General features: G+C 45.0%; 1 protein-coding gene across 1 annotated transcript in view; it reads left to right on the top strand.

The window, feature by feature from the left end:
* Nucleotides 1-3,187: 3,187 nt before the first annotated feature.
* Nucleotides 3,188-26,027, top strand: part of trim44 (tripartite motif containing 44) — a 179,578-nt gene continuing 156,738 nt past the window's right edge. The window contains exon 1 of the mRNA XM_060914990.1: nt 3,188-3,396. The gene's annotated coding sequence lies outside the window, so the exon portion shown is untranslated. The remainder of the gene's footprint in view (nt 3,397-26,027) is intronic.

The following is a 26,027-nucleotide window of genomic DNA, read 5'->3' as shown; positions in this document are numbered from 1 at the left end:
CCTTGGATAGGACGCGATTAAAATAAAGTGGTTACCGAAGAATAATTAATAGTAATTCCACAAAATCAAATCGTATATGAGCTGATAGCCAATGAGGCACTATAAGCCATGTATGACAAGATTGAGTGGAATAACTGTTTTATTCTATCCACATTTACTGGATTTTGAGAAACAGAGCATTTTTATTTTTTGCAAATTTGATAAATTGAAAACTTTATACAAAACATCCAATAAAATAATTTCCATTTAGAATAAACAAACTGGTGAAATGACAGTAGCAGTTTGTGACAAATGCTATAATAATACTCATCTCATTATCTCGAGCCGCTTTATCCTGTTCTACAGGGTCGCAGGCAAGCTGGAGCCTATCCCAGCTGACTACGGGCGAAAGGCGGGGTACACCCTGGACAAGTCGCCAGGTCATTGCAGAGCTGACATATAGAGACAAACAATCATTCACACTCACGGTCAATTTTAGAGCCACCAATTAGCCTAACCTGCATGTCTTTGGACTGTGGGGGAAACCAGAGCACCCAGAGGAAACCCACACAGACACGGGGAGAACATGCAAACTCCACGCAGAAAGGCTGTCATCGGCCGCTGGGCTCGAACCCAGAACCTTCTTACTGTGAGGCAATAGTGCTAATCACTACACCACCGTGCCGCCCCCACCATCAAATATTTTTATTCCATATTTTGTTGCTTTTTTTGTTGTATTTTTCTGGGTTTTGTTTTTGAGTAGTTTTTATTTTGTCTTTGGTTGGTTCAGCAACATGCTCCGCCATTTTGTTTTTTCTCTACTCACGGTATATGAGCTGATATCCTAGTAGTAGAGTAGCCAATCAGAGCGCGTGATTGAAGAAGAAACCTTTATTCATCACATGCACACTTCAAGCACAGTGAAATTCATCCTCTGCATTTAACCCATCTGAAGCAGTGAACACACGCACACACTCAGAGCAGTGGGCAGCCACACTGCAGTGCCTGGGGAGCAGTCAGGGGTTAGGTACCTTGCTCAAGGGCACTTCGACCGGCTAGTGGCCTAGTGGTAGCGTGTCCGCTACCACTAAGCCAAAATCATGATCAGGAGATCGTGAGTTCTATTCACGGTCGGGTCATACCAAAGACCATCATAAAAATGGTACCTACTACCATCTGGCAAGGCACGCTGCAATACAGATACGAGTGGGGAGTTAAACTCTCGTGGTTACCAGAGGACCCGCCCCCCACTGTAACCCTAGCTATGTAATAGGCGAGAGGCCGAGGGCTATGGAAACGGACATCGGTGCTGCCCGATGTGCCACAAGGTGCGGAAAGGACTTTAACTTTTTTTCTCAAGGGCACTTCAGCCCAAGGCCGCCCCATGTTAACCTAACCGCATGTCTTTAGACTGTGAGGGAAACCCACACAGACACGGGGAGAACACGCAAACTCCACACAGAAAGACCCTCGCCGCTGGAACCCGGAACCTTCTTGCTGTAAGGCGACCGTGCTAACCCCTTAAGGCCAACTTATGCTGACAACCCAGTCCTCGCAGACGGTGTCGCAGACAGTGTCTGCGTAGCCCCCCCACCTTCACAGACGCTCTGCGCGCACCTCCCAAAAATTGTGACCACCGCAGAAGCCTCGCAGACAGCGCCGCAGACAAGAGGGCTCTGATTGGTCCACTCTACATCCGCTGTACACGCACTTCCGCTTCCCTACTTTCCCGGTTTGTTTTGTTTTCACGACTGGCATTTTTAAAAACACGAGCGAAGATGGAGCAGCATGAAGAGCGGTTGATCGAGGAAGTGAGGAAGTACGTACATCTATATGACTCCAGTTCTAGTCATTATAAGTAACCGGAGGATAAACACTCCACTAACCACACCCACCAACTACTCCTAGCGACTTCGCGCCCCCTTGCGTTGTGCCGATAACATCGCGCACGCCTATTACTCCCCGCGCAACGATAAATTACAACTGTCTGCGAAAAGCTATCTGCGAAAGCCTTGTCGCAAGAGCATGCAGAGGCCCTTAGATCACATGATTGCTCATATCCAGTGAATGCGGATAGACTAATGATGAATGTATGAAAATAATAATCCTTCTCATATAGTATTCAAATAACAGCATTTTAGATTTTGATGATTTTTTTTTGTGCTTGCTAGGTTAAAAACATAGTGATTTTCTTTCTTGCTATAACGTGAAAAGTTTGGATGTCGTAAAAACGTGAAAATATCTTGTTATGACGTCAAACTCTCTTGTTAAAACAGTAAACTTTTCACGTTACACCGTGATACTGATCTGTTTCTCTTTTCCTGGCGTGGAAATGTTGTTGTTGTTGTTGTCAAGCCTGTAAACCCAGTTTCATTATCACTACCAGCACACCTCCCATCTCTCTCTCTCTCTCTCTCTCTCTCTCTCTCTCTCTATATATATATATATATATATATATATATATACACTCACTGGCCACTTTAATAGGAACTTGTTCTTGATTCTAAGATTCCTGTTCTTGGTTGGCAGGAGTGGAACCCAATGTGGTCTTCTGCTGTTGCATGCCGAGATGCTTTTCTGCTCACCACGGTTGTAAAGGATGGTAAGATGAGTTAGTATATCCTTCCTGGTGGCTCAAACCAATCTGGCCATTTTCCTCTGATTTCTCTTATCAACAAGACATTTCCACCCACAGAACTGTCGCTCACTCAATGTTTTTGTGTTTCGCACCATTCTGTGTAAACTCTAGAGACTGTTGTGTGTGAAAACCCCAGGAGATCAGCAGTTTCTGAAATACTCAAACCAGTCCATCTGGCACCAACACCCGTGCCACAGGGAAAGTCACACTTTGAGATCGCAATTTTTCCCATTCTGATGCATGAAGTGAATTAACTGAAGCTCTTGATTTGTACCTGCATGATTTTATGTATTGTGCTGCTGTCAAGGGATCGGCTGATTAGAGAACTGCATCAAACAGCAGGTGTGCCTAATAAAGTGGCCAGTGAGTGTGTGTATATATATATATATATATATATATATATATATATATATATATATATATATACACACACACAGAGAGGGCATGTCTTGCTCTCTCACTCCCTCTGCAGTATGAGCATGTCTCTCGCTCTGTCTTTCTGTCGCCTGTCTGTCGCAGCAGAAACAGGAAGTTTAAAACAAAAAAAAACAAAAAACGAGCAAAACACGGAAGTGGCGCGGCTTTATTCAGCTCAGCGGGAAAGTGAAAGCAAACCAGGCCGGAGTAGGAGGACGCACAGGTAATGCTAAGGAAGTGTTAGCTTCACTTCAACTGCTGGGACACATAAACCGACTGAGAGTGAAAAAGAAAGAAAGAAAGAGGAAGAAGACTCGTGGCTGTATCTGTTTGAGTGACCCGAGGAGCTCAGAGGATCACAGGTAACTTACACACAGCTGCACAGGACACAGCTGCGCCCGCGCGCGCCTCGGTTTATTTATGTGTGCGTGTGCGCGTGCGCGCGCTTGGGCCTGGACATTTCTGTCGCGGGGATTAAAAGGACAGGATTGTGTCTCATTCTGTGTGCGCGCGCGCGTGTGAAAGATAGATAGATAGATAGATAGATAGATATTCATGGGAATAAGTAGGATGGAGCAGCGCATCTCTTTTCTGTGTGTGTTGTCCTGTAGAAGGGCAGAAAGGAATGACTGAGTGACGTCTGAAGGTTCAGATCTCACCTGCACACTTAGCTTGGTGGGGCGACCAGGAATGGCCGATACCAAACTTTTTCAATTCGATACAATACCGATACTTTCTGTTACAATTTTAATAATACCGATACTGTAATCTGGCTAACGCGACTTCAAAACTTTGCGAGCATTTGGTCTGGCAAAGATATTAACCCCAACCGTTTCCCAAAGTGCATGGTTGACCCGCATCCCTGAAATGCCTCAGTTTGCTACTGGTCGAAGCCAGAAAAGGCTGTGACGAAGCTTAAACCAATCACATCACTCTTTCCTCTGACGTATGTGACGCGACGGGGCTAACTGGTAGATTAAAGGAACAGTCCACCGTACTTCCATAATGAAATATGCTCTTATCTGAATTGAGACGAGCTGCTCCGTACCTGTCCGAGCTTTGCGCGACCTCCCAGTCAGTCAGACGCAGTCAGACGCGCTGTCACTCCTGTTAGCAATGTAGCTAGGCTCAGCATGGCCAATGGTATTTTTTGGGGCTGTACATTGGTTTATATGACCAGTGACATGAAACAAGTTCAGTTACACAAGTTGAAACGTAGCGATTTTCTATGCTATGGAAAGTCCGCACTATAATGACAGGCGTACTAACACCTTTTGTGTGCTTCAGCAGCGCATTGATACGGAACTCAGATATCAGTGCGCTGTCAAAGCGCACAAAAGGTGTTAGTACGCCTGTCATTATAGTGCGGACTTTCCATAGCATAGAAAATCGCTACGTTTCAACTTGTGTAACTGAACTTGTTTCATGTCACTGGTCATATAAACCTATGTAAACAGGAAAAACGCGGAAGAGTTTGGTCGCATCTAACTACAGCCCCAAAAAATACCATTGGCCATACTGAGCCTAGCTACATTGCTAACAGGAGTGACAGCGCGTCTGACTGCGTCTGACTGACTGGGAGGTCACGCAAAGCTCGGAGAGGTACGGAGCAGCTCGTCTCAATTCAGATAAGAGCGTATTTCATTATGGAAGTACGGTGGACTGTTCCTTTAAACTCTTACCGAAGCCGGTCGGGAGCAAGGCGAAAACGTCCTTCCTTTCAATAAATACCTCCAGGGCTGCTCTTTGCTCCGTTTTCAATGAGAACTTGCTCCATGTTCGTAATGTTTCTAGTGAATGAAGCGCTTCCGGCATAGATTCTGTAAACAATCTATGGCTTCCGGTCACAGTTCTACTACGTCACTGCCTTGAACACGCCTCTACCCAGGGCCGTTGGAGATGCTCAAAGTTGATTGGCTCCCGATTTTTCGGGAGCTTGGAAGAGCTGTAGATAGCTTGCCTGGCCAGACTAAGCTCGCAACAGGCCCTCGTGTTGCGTCACGCTTAGGATGTGCGGGCCCAGGCTAACTGATACTGTATTGTTCTTAACTGGGTTTTCAAATCACATGCTGGCCACTAACACTACGTTCAGACTGCAACCTGAAACGACCCATATCCGATTTGTTGTGAAATCCGATTTTTTTGTTAGGCCGTTCACATTACCAATTATATGAGACTTGTATGCGATCTCCAATATGAACGGAAAATGACCCAAAAGTGTCCCGCATGCGCAAATTGACACGTAATAAGCACATCTACGTAATACATAAACAGAAAAAAGCGCACTCTTCAAGTTTGCAAGTAGAGCATGGAGATGAGGCGAGACCTGGCGATGTGGTTTTTGTGGTGGCGGCGGAACTCACACAATAATCTGATTAATGTGGGCAGCAGACTAATGAGACCGAAGGTGTCAAATTACTGGAAATTTCCAGAACAATCTTATAATCTTGTAATACAGGATGGTTTAAGTCAGGGGTGTCAAACCTGATCCATAAAGGGCCTTGTGGCTGCAGGTTTTCATTCCAGCCATGCAGCAGCACACCTGACTTGGCTCATTCAATCAACTGAACTGTCTTCACACAGTCAAATACTTGCAGCCACACCCACCCTTGATTAAAGGGTGGGTGTGTCAGTTGATTGAATAAGCCAAATCAGGGTGCTGCTGCATGGCTGGAATGAAAACCTGCAGCCACATGGCCCTTTATGGATCAGGTTTGACACCCCTGGTTTAAGTTATAAATCAGTTATAGAAACTGTTTTATTTAATCAGGCTAACACAGGGGTGGGCAATTATTTTTTCCATGGGGCCACATGAGAAACAGAAAATTTTGTGGAGGGCCGGACCACAAGGCTGAACTAAATTCTGCATAATATTAATTGTATTTCTTTATATAAAGCAATAAATATCATTGTTTTTACAAGCTGCTAAGACTGGTAAGAGTATGGAAAAAACGAGGTTGCCTTACAAAAAATGTCATTTATTCAATCAAATTTCCCAAAACAATGGTTAACAAAATGTGAACGTTTGTACCATTTTTTTTTTTCAGTCACATTCAGCCCAAAACACAATAAAGACATCACAATATTGTCTTTCTTCTCCAAATATCAAACAAGATACATCATATTATAATAATGATGCCCACATTTGTAGTCTAATCACCTCATTTGGTGTTTTTTATTTGTTCAGTGAGAGAAATCTAGTCTCTGTTGGTCTTTAACGAGTGCATCAGAGTCAGGTTGAATGTCTGAGGTGGAGATGCGAAGCACAGCTGACAGATGATCATCAGTCCATTCGGTGTAGGAATCAGATCTACAGATCGGCTCGGGCTCCGGCGCCTGCTGGTGACGTCACACTATGTGATTGGCTGGACCGTTTGAAGGATGACGTACAAGTTTGTGGTTGGTCTGGACAAATTACGGAAGTAGTTTTCGCGGGATTAGGTTTCGTGGGATTTCATGTCATGTTCATGTCGCGCGCATTGCGTTTTTGTTGAACACAACTTCAAAATTAAAGCAATGCACATTCAGTCCATGCATGAGGTAAAATTAGAAAATACGTTTATTTTGTAATTTCTAATTAACCTTACGCGGGCTGGTCAGAATGAACCAAAGGGCCGGATGCGGCCCGCGGGCCGGAAAATGCCCAGGTCTGGGCTAACCGATCAACATCCAGGTCCCTACCAAATCCACCATTAGCTTGATCAATTCTATAAAAGTCTATTTAAATTCTGAAAACTGTACAAATGTTGTGGTTTTCCACCAAAGAGGCGGGATTAGCCAACGCAGAATAGTGACGTTTGTCTCTTGTTGATGACGTGTAGGTCGCATGAATGCGACCTGTCCGGTCAGACTGCAATCGCATGTGAAAATAACAGATATGCATCGGAATTAGGACCACATATCCAAGCGGCCTGGGTCGCATGTGAAAAAAATCGGATCTGTGTCATTCAGATTGTCAATAACAAATCGGATACAGGTCGCATATGGGCAAAAAAATCAGATATGGGTCGTTTCAGGGTGCAGTCTGAACGTAGTCTAATAATACATGTATTACAGCTAAATAAAATAAAAATGGGTGTGCTAATAAATGTAAAATACAGGACATTTTTACAGAAATACTGTAATTAAATCTCATCTCATCTCATTATCTGTAGCCGCTTTATCCTGTTCTACAGGGTCGCAGGCAAGCTGGAGCCTATCCCAGCTGACTATGGGCGAGAGGCGGGGTACACTCTGGACAAGTCGCCAGGTCATCACAGGGCTGACACACAGACACAGACAACCATTCACATTCACACCTACGGTCAATTTAGAGTCACCAGTTAACCTAACCTGCATGTCTTTGGACTGTGGGGGAAACCGGAGCACCCGGAGGAAACCCACGCGGACAACATGCAAACTCCACACAGAAAGGCCCTCACCGGCCACGGGGCTCGAACCCGGACCTTCTTGCTGTGATGCGACAGCGCTAACCACTACACCACCGTGCCGCCTCATAATAATTATAATAATAAAAAGAAACAAGACCGTCAATGGGCAGCACGGTGGTCTAGTGGTTAGCACTGTCGCCACTACACCACCGTGCTGCCCATTGACGGTCTTGTTTCTTTTTATTATTATTATGATTTACAGAATAAAATAGATATGCAGCAGAGAGAGATTGGGTGATCCTGGCACAGTCAGGCTGGTAAGGCTCATTCATCATCAGCTCAGGGCCCTCCCTCTCTCTACATGCAGCCCAGACAGCGAATGGGACTTCTCCCAGGAAGCGCTGCCTAGTCGAACCCACCAAGAACCTTTCAGAGAATATGGAGACTCCCCAACACAGCAGTCTTCTGCATTACCCAGATTGTCAGAAGAGCTGTGCTCCCGATGGAAAACCCAGGCACTCTCTTGATCTGCATCAAGAGATCAGGAGGTACCAAACCAAGGCCAGCAAGAACAATGGGGAGTTGGACAACCGTGTACTTGGGATGCAAGCGAGACATTTCAAATACGAGGTCCGCATATTTTCCATGTTTTTCCTGAATCTTGTCAATCACATTGCTGTTAAAAGGGACAAAAAATTCAATTATGTAAATGACTTCATTGGCTTTATCAAAAAGGACAAAATCAAGTTTGTTGGCTGGAATTTTGCGCAGGCTGTATATAGGCCTATTCCAAAGAAGTTTAAAATCATCATTTTCCATGACGCCCTGTACATGTTCAGGGTCATACCATGGATGGACCTTGGAGTCAAAACCACAGGCATGGTGAAGATGCTAGTAAAAAGAACGAGCCATGCCGTCATGTCATTTTAGATATTGCGTTTGTCCCAAAGCAGGGCATCCACTGACAAGGTGTTGGACAGTCTCATTAAATTCATTGCATAATCTACATTTAAAATTCACATTTTGCTTTAAAATCACATTTTGGCGATTACGAGTGGGCAGTGACTGGTCCTGGGCTGCAAAAAGAAAGCCCTCAGTCTCACTTTTCAGACCAGCCGACTTCATCCAGGCAAAGGAATCGGTAAGATTCCGTTCTGTTCCACACACTGCATGTAGACACGATGCAGTGGTTTCTCAGAAAGCCTCTCCTTGAAATACCGACTCTGCGCTGATTTGATGTACGACTTCACCTGGTTGATGCCCATCTCAGTACCATCCAGCAGTATATCACCATCAATAAAATCAACATCAAAATTGAGATTTTGTCCAAAAACCTTAGCACGCTTAAAATAGCTGTGGAATTCCTTGCTTTCATCATGAGTCTTGACATGCTTCATCAGAGGATCATCCGACAAATAAATGTAAGCAAAAATGCACACTAAAATTCTATCATGGAGAGCTTCCACATTAATCAAACCTCGACCTCCAGAATTAATTGGCATATATAAACGATTGAGAGAGGAACGAGGGTGGTGAGCTCTATTATCGGACATGATCCTTCTAGTGAGGCGGTCAAGACCCTTAATGTCTTGTTTAGTCCAGTGCACTATTCCGAAGGAGTAAGAAAGGACAGGCACAGCAAAAGTGTTGGTGGCTTTGACCTTGTTTCGAGCATTAAGCGCTGAACTCCAGACCTTTTTTAGACGAGATTTATATTCTGCCCTAAGTTTGTCTTTGATGTGGGCATTCTGGAGTTTGTCTCGAACTTGCATTCCCAAGTAAGTGTAGGCCTGATCTTCCACTAGATGCTCAATAACTCCTCCCCCTTGCAACTCAACTGATCCACCTTGTACTGCCTTGCCACGTTTCAAATGAAGAGTATTGCATTCGTCGAGTCCGAAGCTCATACCTATATCATTAGAAAAGGACTCAACAAGGAGAACCTGTTCTTTTAAGTTTGATTCTCCTTTGGCAAGCAGTTCAATGTCATCCATGTAAAGGAGATGAGGCAAGGCCTCTGCATGCTCTTGCGACAAGGCTTTCGCAGATAGCTTTTCGCAGACAGTTGTAATTTATCGTTGAACGGGGAGTAATAGGCGTGCGCGATGTTATTCACCGGCACAACGCAAGGGGGCGCGAAGTCGCTAGGAGTAGTTGGTGGGTGTGGTTAGTGGAGTGTTTATCCTCCGGTTACTTATAATGACTAGAACTTTTTTTTTTTTTATAATGACTAGAACTGGAGTCGTATAGATGTACGTACTTCCTCAATCAACCGCTCTTCATGCTGCTCCATCTTCGCTCGTGTTTTTAAAAATGCCGGTCGTGAAAACAAACCAAACCGGGAAAGTAGGGAAGCGGAAGTGCGTGTACAGCGGATGTAGAGTGGACCAATCAGAGCCCTCTTGTCTGCGACGCTGTCTGCGAGGCTTCTGCGGTGGTCACAATTTTTGGGAGGTGCGCGCAGAGCGTCTGCGAAGGTGGGGGGGCTACGCAGACACTGTCTGTGACGCTATCTGCGAGGACTGCATTGTCAGCATAAATTGGCCTTAAGGGGTGTTGGGGACCTGTGCTGAGGAGGTCCAGGGTGATATCCCTCCTCCCTATTGAGCAAAAAACTCAAAGGGTTTAGTGACAGACAAAAAAGCAAAGGGCTAAAAGAGTCACCCTGAAATATTCCTCGTTTAATTGGAATAGATTCTGAAGTCTGCACCTGCCCTTGCGAGTACATCTCAAGCTGAGTTGACCAGCAACTCATTAAAGACTTGAGTAAAACAAGCAGTCGCTCAGGCAGGTCAACACATTGCAGAGACTTCAGAATCCACTCATGAGGTACTGAGTCATATGCTTTCTTGTAGTCTATCCAGCACATTGAGAGGTTACGGTGATAAGTTTTGGCCTCTTCAAGTATCATTTTTTGAGCAAGGAGTTGATCCTTGCATCCCCAACATCCCTTTCTCACTCCCTTCTGCTCTCTATAAATTATATCATTGTTTGAGCAGTACGCTGACACTAAACTTGTCAAACACTCTGTGAAAAACTTATACTGAGTGTTTAAGCAAGTGATTGGCTGGAAATTTTTGGGATCAGTCAAGTCACCTTTTTTAGGAAGAAGTATTGTGCGTCCTTTGCAGAACCATAGAGGAACATTCCCTGAATCCAGAAGCAAATTAAAATTGGTCACTAAGTGTGGCTGGACGCAGGGAAACAGTTTCCAGTACCGGTTTCTTATGCCATCAGGCCCTGGTGCCGTATTAGATTTGGACTTTTTTTATAATAGTTTTAAGGCAATCTGGTGTAATATATACGGCCTTTTAATTTTCTCATGCATAGCATGATCATAATCTTGGACCCATGTTTCCTCAAGGTTGCAGTTGCCGGGTACAGACCACAACTGTTTCCAGAACCTTTCATTGGAGTCCATGGGGGCCGTGTCTCATCACCACCTTCTTTTGATTTAAGTTGCCGATAAAATTGTTTTTCATCTTCTTGGAAAAGTCTATTTTGTGTAATGAAATTATTTTTCTTTTCCTTTCAGTCCAAACCTTTATTTTTGCCTTGAGGGAATCAAGAATTTGGAGAAGAATTTTTTCTTTTGTTGTCTTAAATTTTGTCTTCAGTTTTCTCCAGATTGACTTTTGACGTTTTGTCATTGAATTCCCCGATGATCGTTATTTGAGGCATAGTTCAATCCAGGAGATATCTTTTTTCTTGTTTGATTTGTTTTCATTTGAAACCGATTTTTCTTTGGAGCTTTTGTTTTTATTTACATTAATATCTTCAGTTTTGGAAACCGTATGTAGCTCCTCCAATGTTTGAGCAGCAGCATACACACAACAGTTGATTTCCTCCAGTGAACTGTCCGCAGATAAAGTTGCAGAAATAATTTCATTTAATTTATCAATTTCATTTTCAGGGAATGATTGCTTGGAATGTTGAAGTGGCCTCCGTTTATCAATAGGCAAATCAAGAATGTCATTAAGCCCTGTGATGACCTGGCGACTTGTCCAGGGTGTACCCCGCCTTTCGCCCGTAGTCAGCTGGGATAGGCTCCAGCTTGCCTGCAACCCTGTAGAAGGATAAAGCGGCTAGAGATAATGAGATGAGATGAGAATGTCATTATAAATGGAATGAAACAAAATATACATTGGATCATCAGAAAGGTCAGTAACAGAAGATGGGGCAGAATCAGATGAAAAAGTTTTTTCAGAAGTTTTTCAGAGGCCACTTGGCTCATGTGAGCTAATTTCATTGGTGCTTGGGGAAAGAAGAATGCAGACATCCATTTGGAGTTTCGGGTCTGCTGCCGCTGGAGCAGTGGGTTCTTCTGGCAAAAGTACCTGATGGACTGGTGATTTTAGCTCACTTGACTCACGGCGCATGTAAATTTTTAGTCGCCGGAGTTGATCATGCAGATTTTGGTCCGTCAGGTAAGCATACTAGTGCATCTCAAAAAATTAGAATACCATGAAAAAGTTCCTTTTTTTCATAATTTAATTCAAAAAGGTAAACTTTCATATATTCTATATTCATTACATGTAATATGAAATATTTAAAGCCTTTTTTGTTTTAATTTTGATGATTAGGGCTTATAGCTCATGAAAATCAGAAATCCAGTATCTGAAATTATTAGAATATTCCCTAAGATCAATCAAAAAAGGATTTACAATACAGAAATGTCCAACTTCTGAAAAGTATATTCATTTATACACTCAATACTTGATTGGGGCTCCTTTACCATGAATTACTGTATCCGTGCGGTGTGGCATGGAGGTGATCAGTCTGTGGCACTGCTGAGGTGTTACTGAAGCCAAGGTTGCTTTGATAGTGGCCTTCAGCGCATCTGTATTTTTGGGTTGGGTGTTTCTCATCTTCCTCTTGACAATACCCCATAGATTCTCTATGGGGTTCAGGTCAGGCAAGTTGGCTGGCCAATCAAACACAGTAATATCATGGTCAGCAAACCATTTGGTAGTAGTTTTGGCACTGTGGGTAGGTGCTAAGTCCTGCTGGAAAAGGAAATCATCATCTCCAAAAAGCTCGTCAGCAGATGGAAGCATGAAGTGCTCTAAAATCTCCTGGTAGATGGCTGTGTTGACTTTGGACTTGATAAAATACAGTGGACCAACACCAGCAGATGACATGGCACCCCAAATCATCACAGACTGTGGAAACTTCACACTGGCCTTCAAACACCTTGGATTCTGTGCCTCTCCACTCTTCCTCCAGACTCTAGAACTGTGATTTCCAAATTAAATGCAAAATGTACTTTCATCTGAAAAGAGGACTTTGGACCACTGAGCAACAGTCCATTTCTTTCTCTCCTTAGCCCAGATAAGACACTTCTGACATTGTCTCTGGCTCAGGAGTAGCTTGATATTAGGAATGCGAAAGTTGTATCCCCTTTCTTGAAGATGTCTGTTCGTGATGGGTCTTGATACACTGACACCAGCCTCAGTCCACTCCTTGTGAAGCTCTCCCAAGTTCTTGAATCAACTTTTCTTGACAATCCTCTCAAGACTGCAGCCATCCCTGTGCTTGTGCACCTTTTCCAGCCACCCTTTTCAGCAATGACCTTTTGTGGCTTACCCTCCTTGTGGAGGGCATCAGTGATCATCTTCTGGACAACAGTCAAGTCAGCAGTCTTCCCCATGATTGTGGTTGTGTGTACTGAACTAGACCAAGCGATACACTGTGTTCATACTGTTTTACTCAAACTCGAAATGAAATATTCTAATATTTTGAGATGGGTTTTTTTTATGTTTTTGTACTGTATGCCATACTGATTAAAATTAAAATAGAAAAATGCTTGAAACATTTTAGTTTATGTGTAATGAGTCTATAATATATAACATTTTCACTTTCTTAAATAACTGATGGAAAATATTGAACTTTTTCACAATAATCTAATTTTTTGAGATGCACTAGTACATGGGCATGGCATTGTCCCAATGTTGCTTCAGCATATTGCCATTGATGTGTGGATTGTCAGGCCATCCAGTTGCCTTTGCACACTCAGGTAGTGTGGACTTAAGTTCTTTCGTCCAAGATATTCTTGGCCGGACATTGCGTCTCCCCCTGGGGCAAGTCCCATCTCCAGTTTGGTTGGTTTCATCACCGGAGGGAGACTGACTGGGCTGCGAAAGTTGGAAATAATTTTTGTTTATTTGTTTCATAACCCAGTATACAACAGCTTCAGGGGATCCTCCCTATCTAGGCCCACCACGGAGAGGCGTACATAATCAGGCCCTTATTATTATTATTATTATTATTATTTAATTACATTATTTTTTTCGCGGTCCAAATCCTGCGCTCTGATTGGCTGGTGAGCGTGTTCGTATCCTACATTATGGACCCCAGTTACGGACCCCGGTTACGGACCTCTGGCAACTCGCTCGTTCACAATAACAACAAACATAGTAGAATTTTTTGTCAACATTTATCTTTTTTTTTTATAAGATTTATAAGATTATCAAATATCTTATAAATTTTTGCCAGCATTTCTCAGGAGAATAGCATTAATTTTACAGCATGGATAGCGATAACGACAGTGTTCAGAGCGAAAGTGAGTTTTACTGCCCTGAGGAAGAAGAAATAAAAGAAAACATTTCAGGAGAAAGCTAAAAACCTGTAATTTGCTAACGCCGAGCAAAAACATTAATGACTCCTATTTGTATAAATAGGGGACTACATAGGCGGCAAAATGTAGTTTTTTTTTCCTGCCATGGAAGTGCACTTGTATACTGAAGAGGAAGCAATTTGCATTACAGCCGTGAATGAGGATTCAAAATGGCGGCTCGGCTCAGTTTTCCCTTTCGGGTGCTCTCGTTTTCTGTTAGAATTTGGTAAAGAAAAAAATAAATATATTATTTACCAGCTTAAGGTCGGTCCGTATGGTGAAATACCGTGACCTCGGACTTAAATACTGACCTCGGCTCAAAGGGCCTCGCTCAGTACTTTCAAGACATCGGTCACGGTATTTCACGATACGGACCTCCCAGCTGGTAAATAACATACATGTATTTCTGTAAAATTTCCTGTATTTTACATTTATTCGAGGGCCTTTCTATATTGAGTTTGCATGTTCTCCCCGTGTCCGCGTGGGTTTCCTCCGGGTGCTCCAGTTTCCCATCACAGTCCAAAGACATGCAGGTTAGGTTAACTGGTGGCTCTAAATTGACCGTAGGTGTGAATGTGAGTGTGAATGGTTGTTTGTCTCTGTGTTGGCCCTGCGATAACCTGGCAACTTGTCCAGGGTGTACCTCGCCTCTCGCTCATAGTCAGCTGGGATAGGATCCTGCGACCCTGTAGAACAGGATAAGCGGCTACAGATAATGGATGGATGAAGACCGTCAATGATGGCGTAGCTCACTCCAGCCCTGTCTAGTCCAGAAGGAACGATCTAAAGTGGGCCACCTTGCACAATAAATGTTGCAAGCTGTATACACTATATACAAGCTATATATAAAAGTCATGGCCTGTTTTTAAGAAGATTAAGAAAATGCAAATGTGCACATTTTATGTTGTTGGTAATTCATTTTTTCATATTTCTGTTAATTATTATTCGCTCATCCAGCCGACAGGTGATGAGCTTATACCGTCATGTGTTGTCCGTCGTCCATCCGGCGTCGTCCACATTTCACAAAATTTGCTTTTTCTCTCTCAATTCTTCACTGATTTTTATTCTTTTTGGCAGGAAGGTAGGTCTGCCTGGGGTGCATATAGACCCTATGAATACCTACCTATTTGCCAGAACGTATCCAAAACGGCGAGGAATTGACCGAGAAGAAGCGATTTTTGTTGAACTGCTCATTAAGGCTTAATTAGTCCATAACGTCATTAATAATTGTAATTAAGCAAATCTGGGTAGAAGTTATATGCACCCTAGGTACCCCTACCTTCATGCCAGGAAGAATCAAAATTGGTGAAGAATTGAGAAAGAAGAAGCAATTTGTGTGGAAACTGCTCATTAGGGCTTAATTACTCCATATCTTCATTATTAATTGCAATTATGCAAATTTGGGTAGACGCTATACGCACCCTGGGCAGACCTACCTTCCTGCGAAAAAGAATAAAAATCAGTGAAGAATTGAGAGAGAAGAAGCGATTTACGTGAAACGCAGACAATGCCGGACGGACAACAGACAACACATGATGGCATAAACTCATCACCTGTCGGCCGGATGAGCTGATAATAATTATAACGGAAATATGAAAAAATGAATTACCAACAACATAAAATGTGCACATTTGTATTTTCTTTTTCTCAGTCTTCTTAAACAGGCCATGACTTTTCCAAAACAAGCAACATAGACTTTCTTCATGTTCAACTTGTTAGGACTAGGACTGTTTTGGCCTCTAGAGGCTGCTGTTATTTCCTTTTCATGTCGTGTTTATTTTGGCCTCTAGAGGCCGCCACTGTTCCTGTGTCTTGTGTTTGTGTTAATTGCCTAATTATCTTCACCTGTGTCCTTAATTAGTTTGTCTATTTATACCCCTGAGTTCAGTCCTCTTGTCACGGAGTCTTTGTGCTGTTATGTTTATCTCCAGTTTCCTTTGTACTGTGTTTTTTGATCTTCTTAGCTTTTGTATTTTTGCACTTTGCTTTTCTTTTGGATTTTACTCTTTGGTTTTTTTTTTGTCTTTTGTTTTGCCCTGTATATAGTGTATATAGTTTAAATAAACCTTTTGATTCTTTTTCTACTTCCGCCTCACGCCTCTGCATTTGAGTCATCCCCCTGGTGGCCTAGTGGGGGTTTGCTGGATTATCACACCAACGAACCAGGTTCGAATCCCAGCAAAACCCTAACAGAAAGACTCCGTCATGACCGACTCAGCAGAGGCTGCTTCAACTGTCTACCCGGCCAACCTTCAGGGAATTATGGCAGCTTTGACACGCTTCGGAGCAACCATGGACGCTCATGGACGTACGCTCACCAGCCAACGTGAGGCCCTCGCTCGCCACGAGGAACTGCTTCAGCAAATTGGGAAAACCCTGGCACAGCTGACATCTCTGCCTGCATCTCCTGCTCCTGATCCAGTTCCTGCTCCTGATCCAGCTCCCACTCCTGCTCCAGTGCCTCCTGCAATGCTGCCTTCTTCACCTCGCGAACCCAGCCTTCCTGCACCACAGAGGTATGACGGCAAGCACAGTGAGTGCCGAGAGTTCCTTACCCAGTGTCAACTCACCTTTGAGCTTCAGCCTACCACCTACACTACGGATCGCCGCAAGATTGCCTTTGTGATCACCTTATTAGCTGGTAAGGCGCGAGCCTGGGCTACTGCTATCTGGCAAAGACAGGGACCTGAGTGCTTTGATTTCCAGCTGTTTTCTGAAGAGATGCTTCGGGTCTTCGATCAGGCAGACATCAGTACCGACGCAGCCCGAAAGCTCATGTCCATCCGGCAAGGAGGAAGCGTCGCAGATTACGCCATCTCGTTCCGAACACTCGCAGCAGTAAGTGGATGGAACGAGACTGCCCTGGTGTCAGCCTTCCACCATGGTCTGTCTGACCCCATCAAGGACGGTCTGGCCTCTATTGGATGCCCAAGTGACCTCGAAACCCTCATCTCACATGCTATTCGTCTGGACAACAGGATGAGAGAACGCCACCAAGCCTTGAGCCCCCCCAGCCTCCCTACCTCTACCTGGAGACCATCTACCTCCTTCAGTGACTGTCCAGAACCCATGCAAGTGGGTCGTACTCGCCTCTCCGCATCTGAGAGGGAGCGCAGAAGGAGGGACAAGTGCTGCATCTACTGTGGCAAACCTGGTCACTTCCGAGCATCATGTCCCGAACTCTTGGGAAAAGGACCGCCCCGTCCAGCCGAGGGAGGGTTGTGACGGGGCCTACCCTCTCTCCCGGACTCCCTGGCCAAGGAATCTACATCCATCTCCTGGGGTGAGTCTGTCCACTCTTGTCAAGCTTTGATAGACTCAGGGGCGGCTGGGAACTTTATGGATATTCACTTCGCCCAAAGCATCAATATTCCGACTGCACCTCTTGAAGTCCCACTGTCTGTGTCTGCCCTCGATGGCCAAGCGTTAGGTGATGGAAGAGTCACCCAAGTTACTTCTCCAGTTTTCCTCCAGTCTCAAGGTCACAAGGAAGAAATATCCCTGCACCTGATTCCTTCACCTGAGTTCCCAGTTATTCTAGGCCTTCCTTGGCTTACTCGCCACAACCCTCGCATAGACTGGGTAACAAGCCAGGTTGTGGAATGGGGCCCTGCATGCCATGCCTCTTGTCTGCTCTCTAGCTCTCCTGTGTCTCCTGCCGAGCCCCCTGATCTCACCGAGTTATCTCAAGTTCCCACAGAGTACTGGGATCTCAAGGAGGTATTCAGCAAGAGCAGGGCCGCCGTTCTTCCTCCGCACCGGGCCTACGACTGTGCCATCGACTTGCTCCCTGGGACTACCCCTCCTCGTGGCAGACTGTTTTCACTCTCTCAGCCAGAACGCAAGGCCATGGAGGAATACCTCAAAGATGCCCTGGTCTCTGGGTTTATTCGACCCTCCACTTCACCTGCTGGAGCCGGCTTCTTCTTTGTCGGCAAGAAGGATGGGGGGCTCCGACCATGTATTGATTACAGGGGCCTGAATAAGATCACTGTGCGCAACCGATATCCCCTTCCGCTGATGTCCACAGCTTTCGACCTGCTCCAAGGCGCCACCGTCTTCACCAAGTTGGACCTACGGAACGCATACCACCTCATCCGTATCCGACAGGGAGACGAGTGGAAGACTGCCTTTAACACCCCGTCTGGGCACTACGAATACCAGGTGATGCCCTTCGGACTCACCAACGCACCAGCTGTTTTTCAGGCCCTAATCAACGACGTCTTAAGGGACATGATTAACCTATACGTTTTTGTCTACCTCGATGACATCCTTATCTTTTCCAAGACCGTGCAGGAGCACCGCCACCATGTCCGCCAGGTTCTCCAGAGGCTGCTACAGAACAATCTGTTCGCCAAGGCCCAGAAATGCGAATTTCATGTTCCCGAGGTCTCCTTTCTGGGATTTATTGTACGGACAGGCCAACTCCAAATGGACCCTGCCAAGACCCTGGCCGTCCGGGATTGGCCTACTCCCAAGTCCGTTAAGGAGGTTCAGCGGTTCTTAGGATTCGCTAACTTCTACCGCAAGTTCATCAGGAACTTCAGTTCTGTGGCAGCACCCATGTCAGACCTCACCAAAGGGACAGGTGGATCTTATGGCTGGTCTCCTCAGGCAGAAAAGGCGTTCAAAGACCTCAAGGACCGCTTCTGCACGGCACCCATTCTGGTTCTCCCGGACACCTCCCAACCATTCATCGTGGAGGTGGACGCCTCGGACAGTGGTGTCGGCGCGGTGCTCTCTCAACGTTCGGAAGGAAAGCTGCACCCCTGCGCTTACTTCTCCCACCGCCTGAGTCCTGCTGAGTCCCGGTACGATGTGGGGGATCGAGAACTGCTAGCGGTCAAACTGGCCCTTGAGGAGTGGAGGCACTGGCTGGAGGGAGCACAACATCCATTCCTGGTTTGGACTGACCACAAGAACCTGGAGTACCTCCAGCAAGCCAAGAGACTGAACCCTCGACAGGCTAGGTGGGCCCTGTTTTTCAGTCGATTTGACTTCACCCTCTCATACCGCCCCGGCTCCAAGAACACCAAACCTGACGCACTGTCCAGACTGTTCTCTGCCACTAACAGGGAGAATGAAGTCGGGCCTATTATCCCTGTGTCCCGGATTGTGGCCCCTGTCCGCTGGGGTATTGAGGAGGCTGTCCGACGAGCCCAACGCCAGGACCCCGGTCCTGGGACGGGGCCACCAGGCCTCTTGTACGTCCCACATCAAGCCCGGGCCAAGGTTCTCCAGTGGGGTCACTCTTCCCCTCTCACCGCCCACCCGGGAGCTTGGAGGACCCTGGACTTCCTGAAAAGACGCTTCTGGTGGCCTAACATGGAGCAGGAAGTAAGGTCATTTGTCCTGTCCTGTGAGGTTTGCACCAGAACCAAGAACCCACGACAGCGTCCCCAGGGTCTCCTGCATCCTCTGACCATTCCCCGGCGTCCCTGGTCCCACGTGGCAGTCGACTTTATCACGGGTCTCCCTGAGTCACAAGGTAACACGGTCATTTTGGTCTTAGTTGACAGATTCTCCAAGGCCTGCCGCTTCATACCACTGTGCAAACTCCCCTCTGCTCTTGAAACTGCGAAACTTTTGTTTAATCATGTCTTCCGAGTCTTTGGTCTTCCACAGGACATCGTCTCAGACCGAGGGCCCCAGTTCTCCTCCCGAGTGTGGCACGGGTTCTGCAAGGTCATCGGAGCCACTGCCAGCCTCTCCTCTGGGTTTCACCCACAGTCCAATGGTCAGACGGAGAGGCTCAACCAGGACCTGGAAACCACCCTGCGAGGCCTGGCTATGGATAACCCGACATCGTGGAGCACCTGGCTGCCATGGGCGGAGTACGCCCACAACACCCTGCAGTCATCGGCCACCAAGCTGTCGCCATTCCAGTGCCAATTCGGGTTCCAGCCACCTCTGTTCCCGGACCAGGAGGAGGACGCGGGGGTGCCCTCGGTCAACCAATATGTGAGACGGTGTCGCAAGACCTGGAGCAAGGTCAGGAAGACCCTCATACAGACCTCCAGAACCAACCAGACTCAGGCCAACCGCCATAGAAGACCTGCACACGCTTTCCGCCCTGGGCAGCGTGTTTGGCTGTCCACTAAGGACCTTCCACTGCGGGTGGAGAACCGCAAGCTTGCTCCTCGCTACATTGGCCCCTTCAAGGTGGTGCGCAGGGTGAACCCTGTCTCCTACCGGCTCCAGTTGCCCCGGACTCTGAGGATCAACCCCACTTTCCATGTTTCCCTGTTACGGCCCGTACTGACGTCTACGTATGCCCCTGCCCCTAGGAACCCCCCACCCCCCCGCATCTTCCAGGGGCAGACTGTGTTCACTGTGAATCGCCTGCTTGACTCCCGCCGGGTCCGCGGCGGGTTGCAATATCTGGTGGACTGGGAGGGCTATGGTCCTGAGGAGCGCTGCTGGGTTCCTGCTCGGGATGTCCTTGATAAAGAACTATGTCGGGACTTCCATTCGGCCCATCCGGATCGCCCTGGGAACGTCAGGAGACGCTCCTAGAGGGGGGGGTCCTGTTAGGACTAGGACTGTTTTGGCCTCTAGAGGCTGCTGTTATTTCCTTTTCATGTCGTGTTTATTTTGGCCTCTAGAGGCCGCCACTGTTCCTGTGTCTTGTGTTTGTGTTAATTGCCTAATTATCTTCACCTGTGTCCTTAATTAGTTTGTCTATTTATACCCCTGAGTTCAGTCCTCTTGTCACGGAGTCTTTGTGCTGTTATGTTTATCTCCAGTTTCCTTTGTACTGTGTTTTTTGATCTTCTTAGCTTTTGTATTTTTGCACTTTGCTTTTCTTTTGGATTTTACTCTTTGGTTTTTTTTTTGTCTTTTGTTTTGCCCTGTATATAGTGTATATAGTTTAAATAAACCTTTTGATTCTTTTTCTACTTCCGCCTCACGCCTCTGCATTTGAGTCATCCCCCTGGTGGCCTAGTGGGGGTTTGCTGGATTATCACACCAACGAACCAGGTTCGAATCCCAGCAAAACCCTAACACAACTACAGTATTAGAGCTTCCTGAGAGCAGTGTTCAGAAAACAAATCTTTGCTACTGGCAACTGAAATAGTAACAATATTGAGTTCAATTTCATCTCTAACTGTCTCTCAACCTAACCAACAATCTGCTACCTGACAAATACACTACTACTACTATCTGGTTTTACATCGGTTTCTCCACCGAGAGGTAGGGACGACATTGCATGGCAGATTTGGTTTTTCTTTTCCATCCCCGTCTATTTAGTGTGTCCGAGGCCTCCAGCTTGTATTCACGGAGGTCACTCCTTATGACCTCCGCCCAGGTTTTCCGTGGCCTGCCTCTAGGCACCCGTCCCTCCATGCTCAGGCTGGTGACCTTGGCCGTCCACGAATTGCTGTGTTGCACGTGTCCAAACCATCTTAGACATCTGCCTGAAATGGCTGTCTTCAGGTCTAATTTCAAGCCACTCAAGCAGGTTGGGATGTCGTTGTCTCCTCTCACTCCGCAAATCCACCTGACCACTGATCGCTCGTTCCTTTGCAATCTACAAAAGTCAGCCTTCTTCAGGGCCCCACACTCGCTGGCATATAGCATTGCGCCTCTCACACAGATGTTATAAATACTCCCCCTGTATATCTCATGCACATAGTAATTTGAAAATACATGATAGTTAAACACTCAAACCTAAATCAACACGTCCATGACAAGTTCACATCTATAATGTACGGGCTACACATCTCGTATATAGGCAAATAAAGCAGAATTAATAATTGCACGGATATTAAAAAGTACTAGACTAACCTTGTTTCTTCATCTAAAGGCAGCAAACCAATAGTCCTTCAAATAGTTCAATGGCAGCATATGCAATAGCAAATGATTCGTTGTGCGGTTAACTCAGGTAGGACTCTGTCATAGGTAGGAACAAATTTTAAAACACTGACCAGTTTGGGGCCCCTGAGCCAAGTTTGGCCCGCGCTCGCTTTGTTTTGACCCACTGGCATTTGACAAACTCATGTTTATTCTTCTTTTATTTTCCCCTCTTATTCGTGGTTGTAAAATCCTAACTGTAATGACGATGAAATATAAATTTTGTACAGCTAAAAAGTCCTAAAGAATTTTACAGTAGTGTACACCCCAGTGCTGTTAAATTATGTATGTTTTATCTATGATGATTTACAGTATTCTCTCTCTCTCTCTCTCTCTCTCTCTCTCTGTGTCTGTCCTACTCTCTCCCCTCTGTTTTTCATTTTTAATATTTTATTTCAATATCATTTTTAAACAACAACAGGAGGGAGTGATAATCATAAAATATTGCTCATCTGAAGTATAAAGGGTCGTTTAATATTTATTTTTATTTTCAAAGAAATATCTGATGGCAGATTAAAGTATAATGTTTTTTATTATTTTGAATTTTTATTTTCCATTGAGAATGCTAATATAATAAATTTCAATGAAATGTAATTTCATATAACATCAACATTTATTTAGCATTTATTTTTGGCCCACGGCCCTCCATCTAGATTATTTTTTGGCTCTTCAACAGGAAGCAGTTTGGGTCTAAAGTATTCGTATCTGAGCTGATCCTGGCCAGAAATCAATCCCCTGATACATGTTATAAATGGTACATGTGTGGTGTTGACTGGCACGATGCAGATGTTGCAGTTGAACACAACTCCAAACGCATAACGGACATATCCCAGACGTTTCTCCTAACAGCAAACCGCAGACTCTTTGAAGCTCAGTTACTAGAGGACGTCCGTATCGGATCAGTATCATGTATCAGCTAATACCCAGAGCACCGATATCTGTACAGGTTCATGCTTGCATATTCGTAACAAATCACAAGACGTACTGTAAGCTGTCTGAAAACACAGCTGTGTGTGTTAAGAAAGGTTACGGCACAACTTTGACCTTTGTCTTTGTTCAAACTCTTAAATTTTAGATGAGGATCAATATCGTATTGAGAAATGGTCGTATATGTATATGTGTTGTCAGTAATGTGCAAAAACAGTTGTTTTTGTTAGCAAGTGCAATTCCAATAGGACATTTCAGCTTCGATAAACTGTCGTATTTTGAGTGAGAGTAAAAAGAAACATTTGAGACAGTCCTCAAGAGTTTATTCATTCCTGAATGTCGTTTGTTGGGTTCATTGTCATTACTCAGACAGAAATTAATCTGAAATAATTGATTGCAAGGAGACTCGTGAACATTTGTCCCAGAATGGACAATTTAATTTCATAATCCTTTGACACATTCCAGTGATGTACAGCAGTGAGAAGAGCTGATTTGCATGCAGTAGTTCCATATAAAGTCATGTTTATGTAGGCTATAGATAATATAGATATTTAGGCACTGCAGAAAAGCGGCGCTCCTGATAAGTGCATGAGCAAAATATTTGCAAGGGCACAAAATCAACCTGAGTAGAATAATAATGTTTAACAATTATTTGCCGTAGGTGAAGTGAATATTGGTGAATAATAACTGAGATGAAGTTGAGGTTATTATTTAAATCCTATTGGCTGGCTTTGGGTGGTCTATCAGATATATTCCATTCAGCGAGCATGATACTGAATGAATCGAAGACGAATTCAGTATCATGTTAATTGAATGGAATATATCTGATATACCACGAAAAAAGCTAGCTATTATTATTATTAGGGCCCGAGCCCTATAGGGCGAAGGCCCTATTGTTCTTGTAAGAGTTCACTATTATTAGGGCCCGAGCCCTATAGGGCGAAGGCCCTATTGTTCTTGTAAGAGTTCACTATTATTATTCTTCCGTCTTCTTCTTCTTCTTCTTCTTCTTCTTCCGTCTTCTTCTTCTTCTTTATTTTTCTCCGCTGTTGGGCCATTTTCGGGGCGCTTGCCATGGGCGAAAACGCACGAAATTTGGCACCAGTTCCGAGAATTGCCACCGCTACTCAGACCCAGAAGCCCAAACTTGGCCGGGGCTCAGGGCCTCTATAGCGCCCCCTAAGTCGTTGTGATTTTGGCCTCCCGCATTAAGGTGCCTGGGTGCCATGTAGTTTGTAGTAGTGGCATGCCATTTGGTACGCATATGTATCTCACTAAGCCGGACAAAAATGTAATGCCAATGCATTAGCCACGCCCAACAGGAAGTGAGGTAATTTCACTTTTGTGCGAAATGCATGGCCACGAAGACGGCGCAACTCCTCCTAGACCGTTCATAGGAATGTCACCAAAATTGATAGACATCATCTACAGACATGGCTGACAAAAGTTACTAAATACGTTTCACGTCGGATAAACCGTTCAGAAGTTATACGTCAATCAATTTTCGATGCAAATTTTTACATGCTTAAAAATTCATAACAAATCTTCTGATTGCTCAAAACTGCTCATACTTCACACGCAAATCACTCATTGGGCTTCTGACATGTTACCCAATTTCTGTGATATTTCGCCACTGGGGGCGCTATTTTTGGGCAAAAATTCCAATCTTTCCTCAAATTTGGTCAAACTTCACGGCCACCCTCTTCCTACCTCCCATGTCACCTATACCACGTTTTGGAAATTTTCGTCCATGGGGGGCGCTGTTTTTGGCCGACGCAATTGCTCCAAAACGGGTTTTTGGTAAATAATTCCATAATGCTTTTCCTTCACACCACTACCTTGTGATAGTACGTTGCTGTTGTAGACACTTATTTTTCCAACACATAATCGCTCATGTACAGCATAGCGCCACCTACTGACATGGGAAAAGCCAAAAAATTTATTCTTCAAAAATCTATATCTCATCTTCTATTTACTCAATTGTCATCAAACTTCATACGCAAACTCTTCATAGCTCACCTGACATGTATGCCAAATTTTGTGCACTTTCGCCCCTGGGGGTGCTGGTTATGGCAGAAATGATATTGCAGCTTCTGATTTGTCAAACTTGGCAAGCAAACTCTTTACAAGACCCTTATTGGGGTGCTTGCCATGGTCGACAACGCACGAAATTTGGCTCCTTTTTCTTAGACTGCCACCGCTACTGAGAACCAGAAGCCCAGATCCAGGCGGGCCTCAGGGCCTCTTTAGCGCCCCCTCACTCGTTGTGATTTTGGCCTCCTGCATTAAGGTGCCTGGTTGCCATGCAGTTTGTAGTAGTGGCATGCCATTTGGTACGCATATGTATCTCACTATGCCGGACAAAAATGTAATGCCAATGCATTAGCCACGCCCAACAGGAAGTGAGGTAATTTCACTTTTGTGCGAAATGCATGGCCACGAAGACGGCGCTACTCCTCCTAGACCGTTCATAGGAATGTCACCAAAATTGATCCACATCATCTACAGACATGGCTGACAAAAGTTACTAAATAGGTTTCACGTAGCATACACCGTTCAGAAGTTATACGTCAATCAATTTTCAATGCATCATTTTACATGCTTAAAAATTCATAACAAATCTTCTACTTGCTCAAAACTGCTCATACTTCACACGCAGATCACTCATTGGGCTTCTGACATGTTACCCACTGTCTGTGATATTTCGCCACTGGGGGCGCTATTTTTGGGCAAAAATTCCAATCTTTCCTCAAATTTGGTCAAACTTCACGCCCACCCTCTTACTACCTCCCATGTCATGTATACCACGTTTTGGGAATTTTCGTCCATGGGGGGCGCTGTTTTTGGCCGACGCAATTGCTCCAAAACGGGTTTTTGGTAAATAATTCCATAATGCTTTTCCTTCACACCACTACCTTGTGATAGTGCGTTGCTGTTGTAGACACTTATTTTTCCAACTCATAATCGCTCATGTACAGCATAGCGCCACCTACTGACATGGGAAAAACCAAAAAATTTATTCTTCAAAAATCTATATCTCATCTTCTATTTACTCAATTGTCATCAAACTTCATACGCAAACTCTTCATAGCTCACCTGACATGTACGCCAAATTTTGTGCACTTTCGCCCCTGGGGGTGCTGGTTATGGCAGAAATGATATTGCAGCTTCTGATTTGTCAAACTTGGCAAGCAAACTCTTTACAAGACCCTTATTGGGGCACTAT

The sequence above is a fragment of the Neoarius graeffei genome, chromosome 2 (assembly GCF_027579695.1).
Source record: "Neoarius graeffei isolate fNeoGra1 chromosome 2, fNeoGra1.pri, whole genome shotgun sequence".
In the NCBI taxonomy this organism is placed as follows: domain Eukaryota; kingdom Metazoa; phylum Chordata; class Actinopteri; order Siluriformes; family Ariidae; genus Neoarius; species Neoarius graeffei.
Note: the sequence above shows the minus strand (reverse complement) of the source record. Positions and strands in the feature narration are given on the sequence as shown.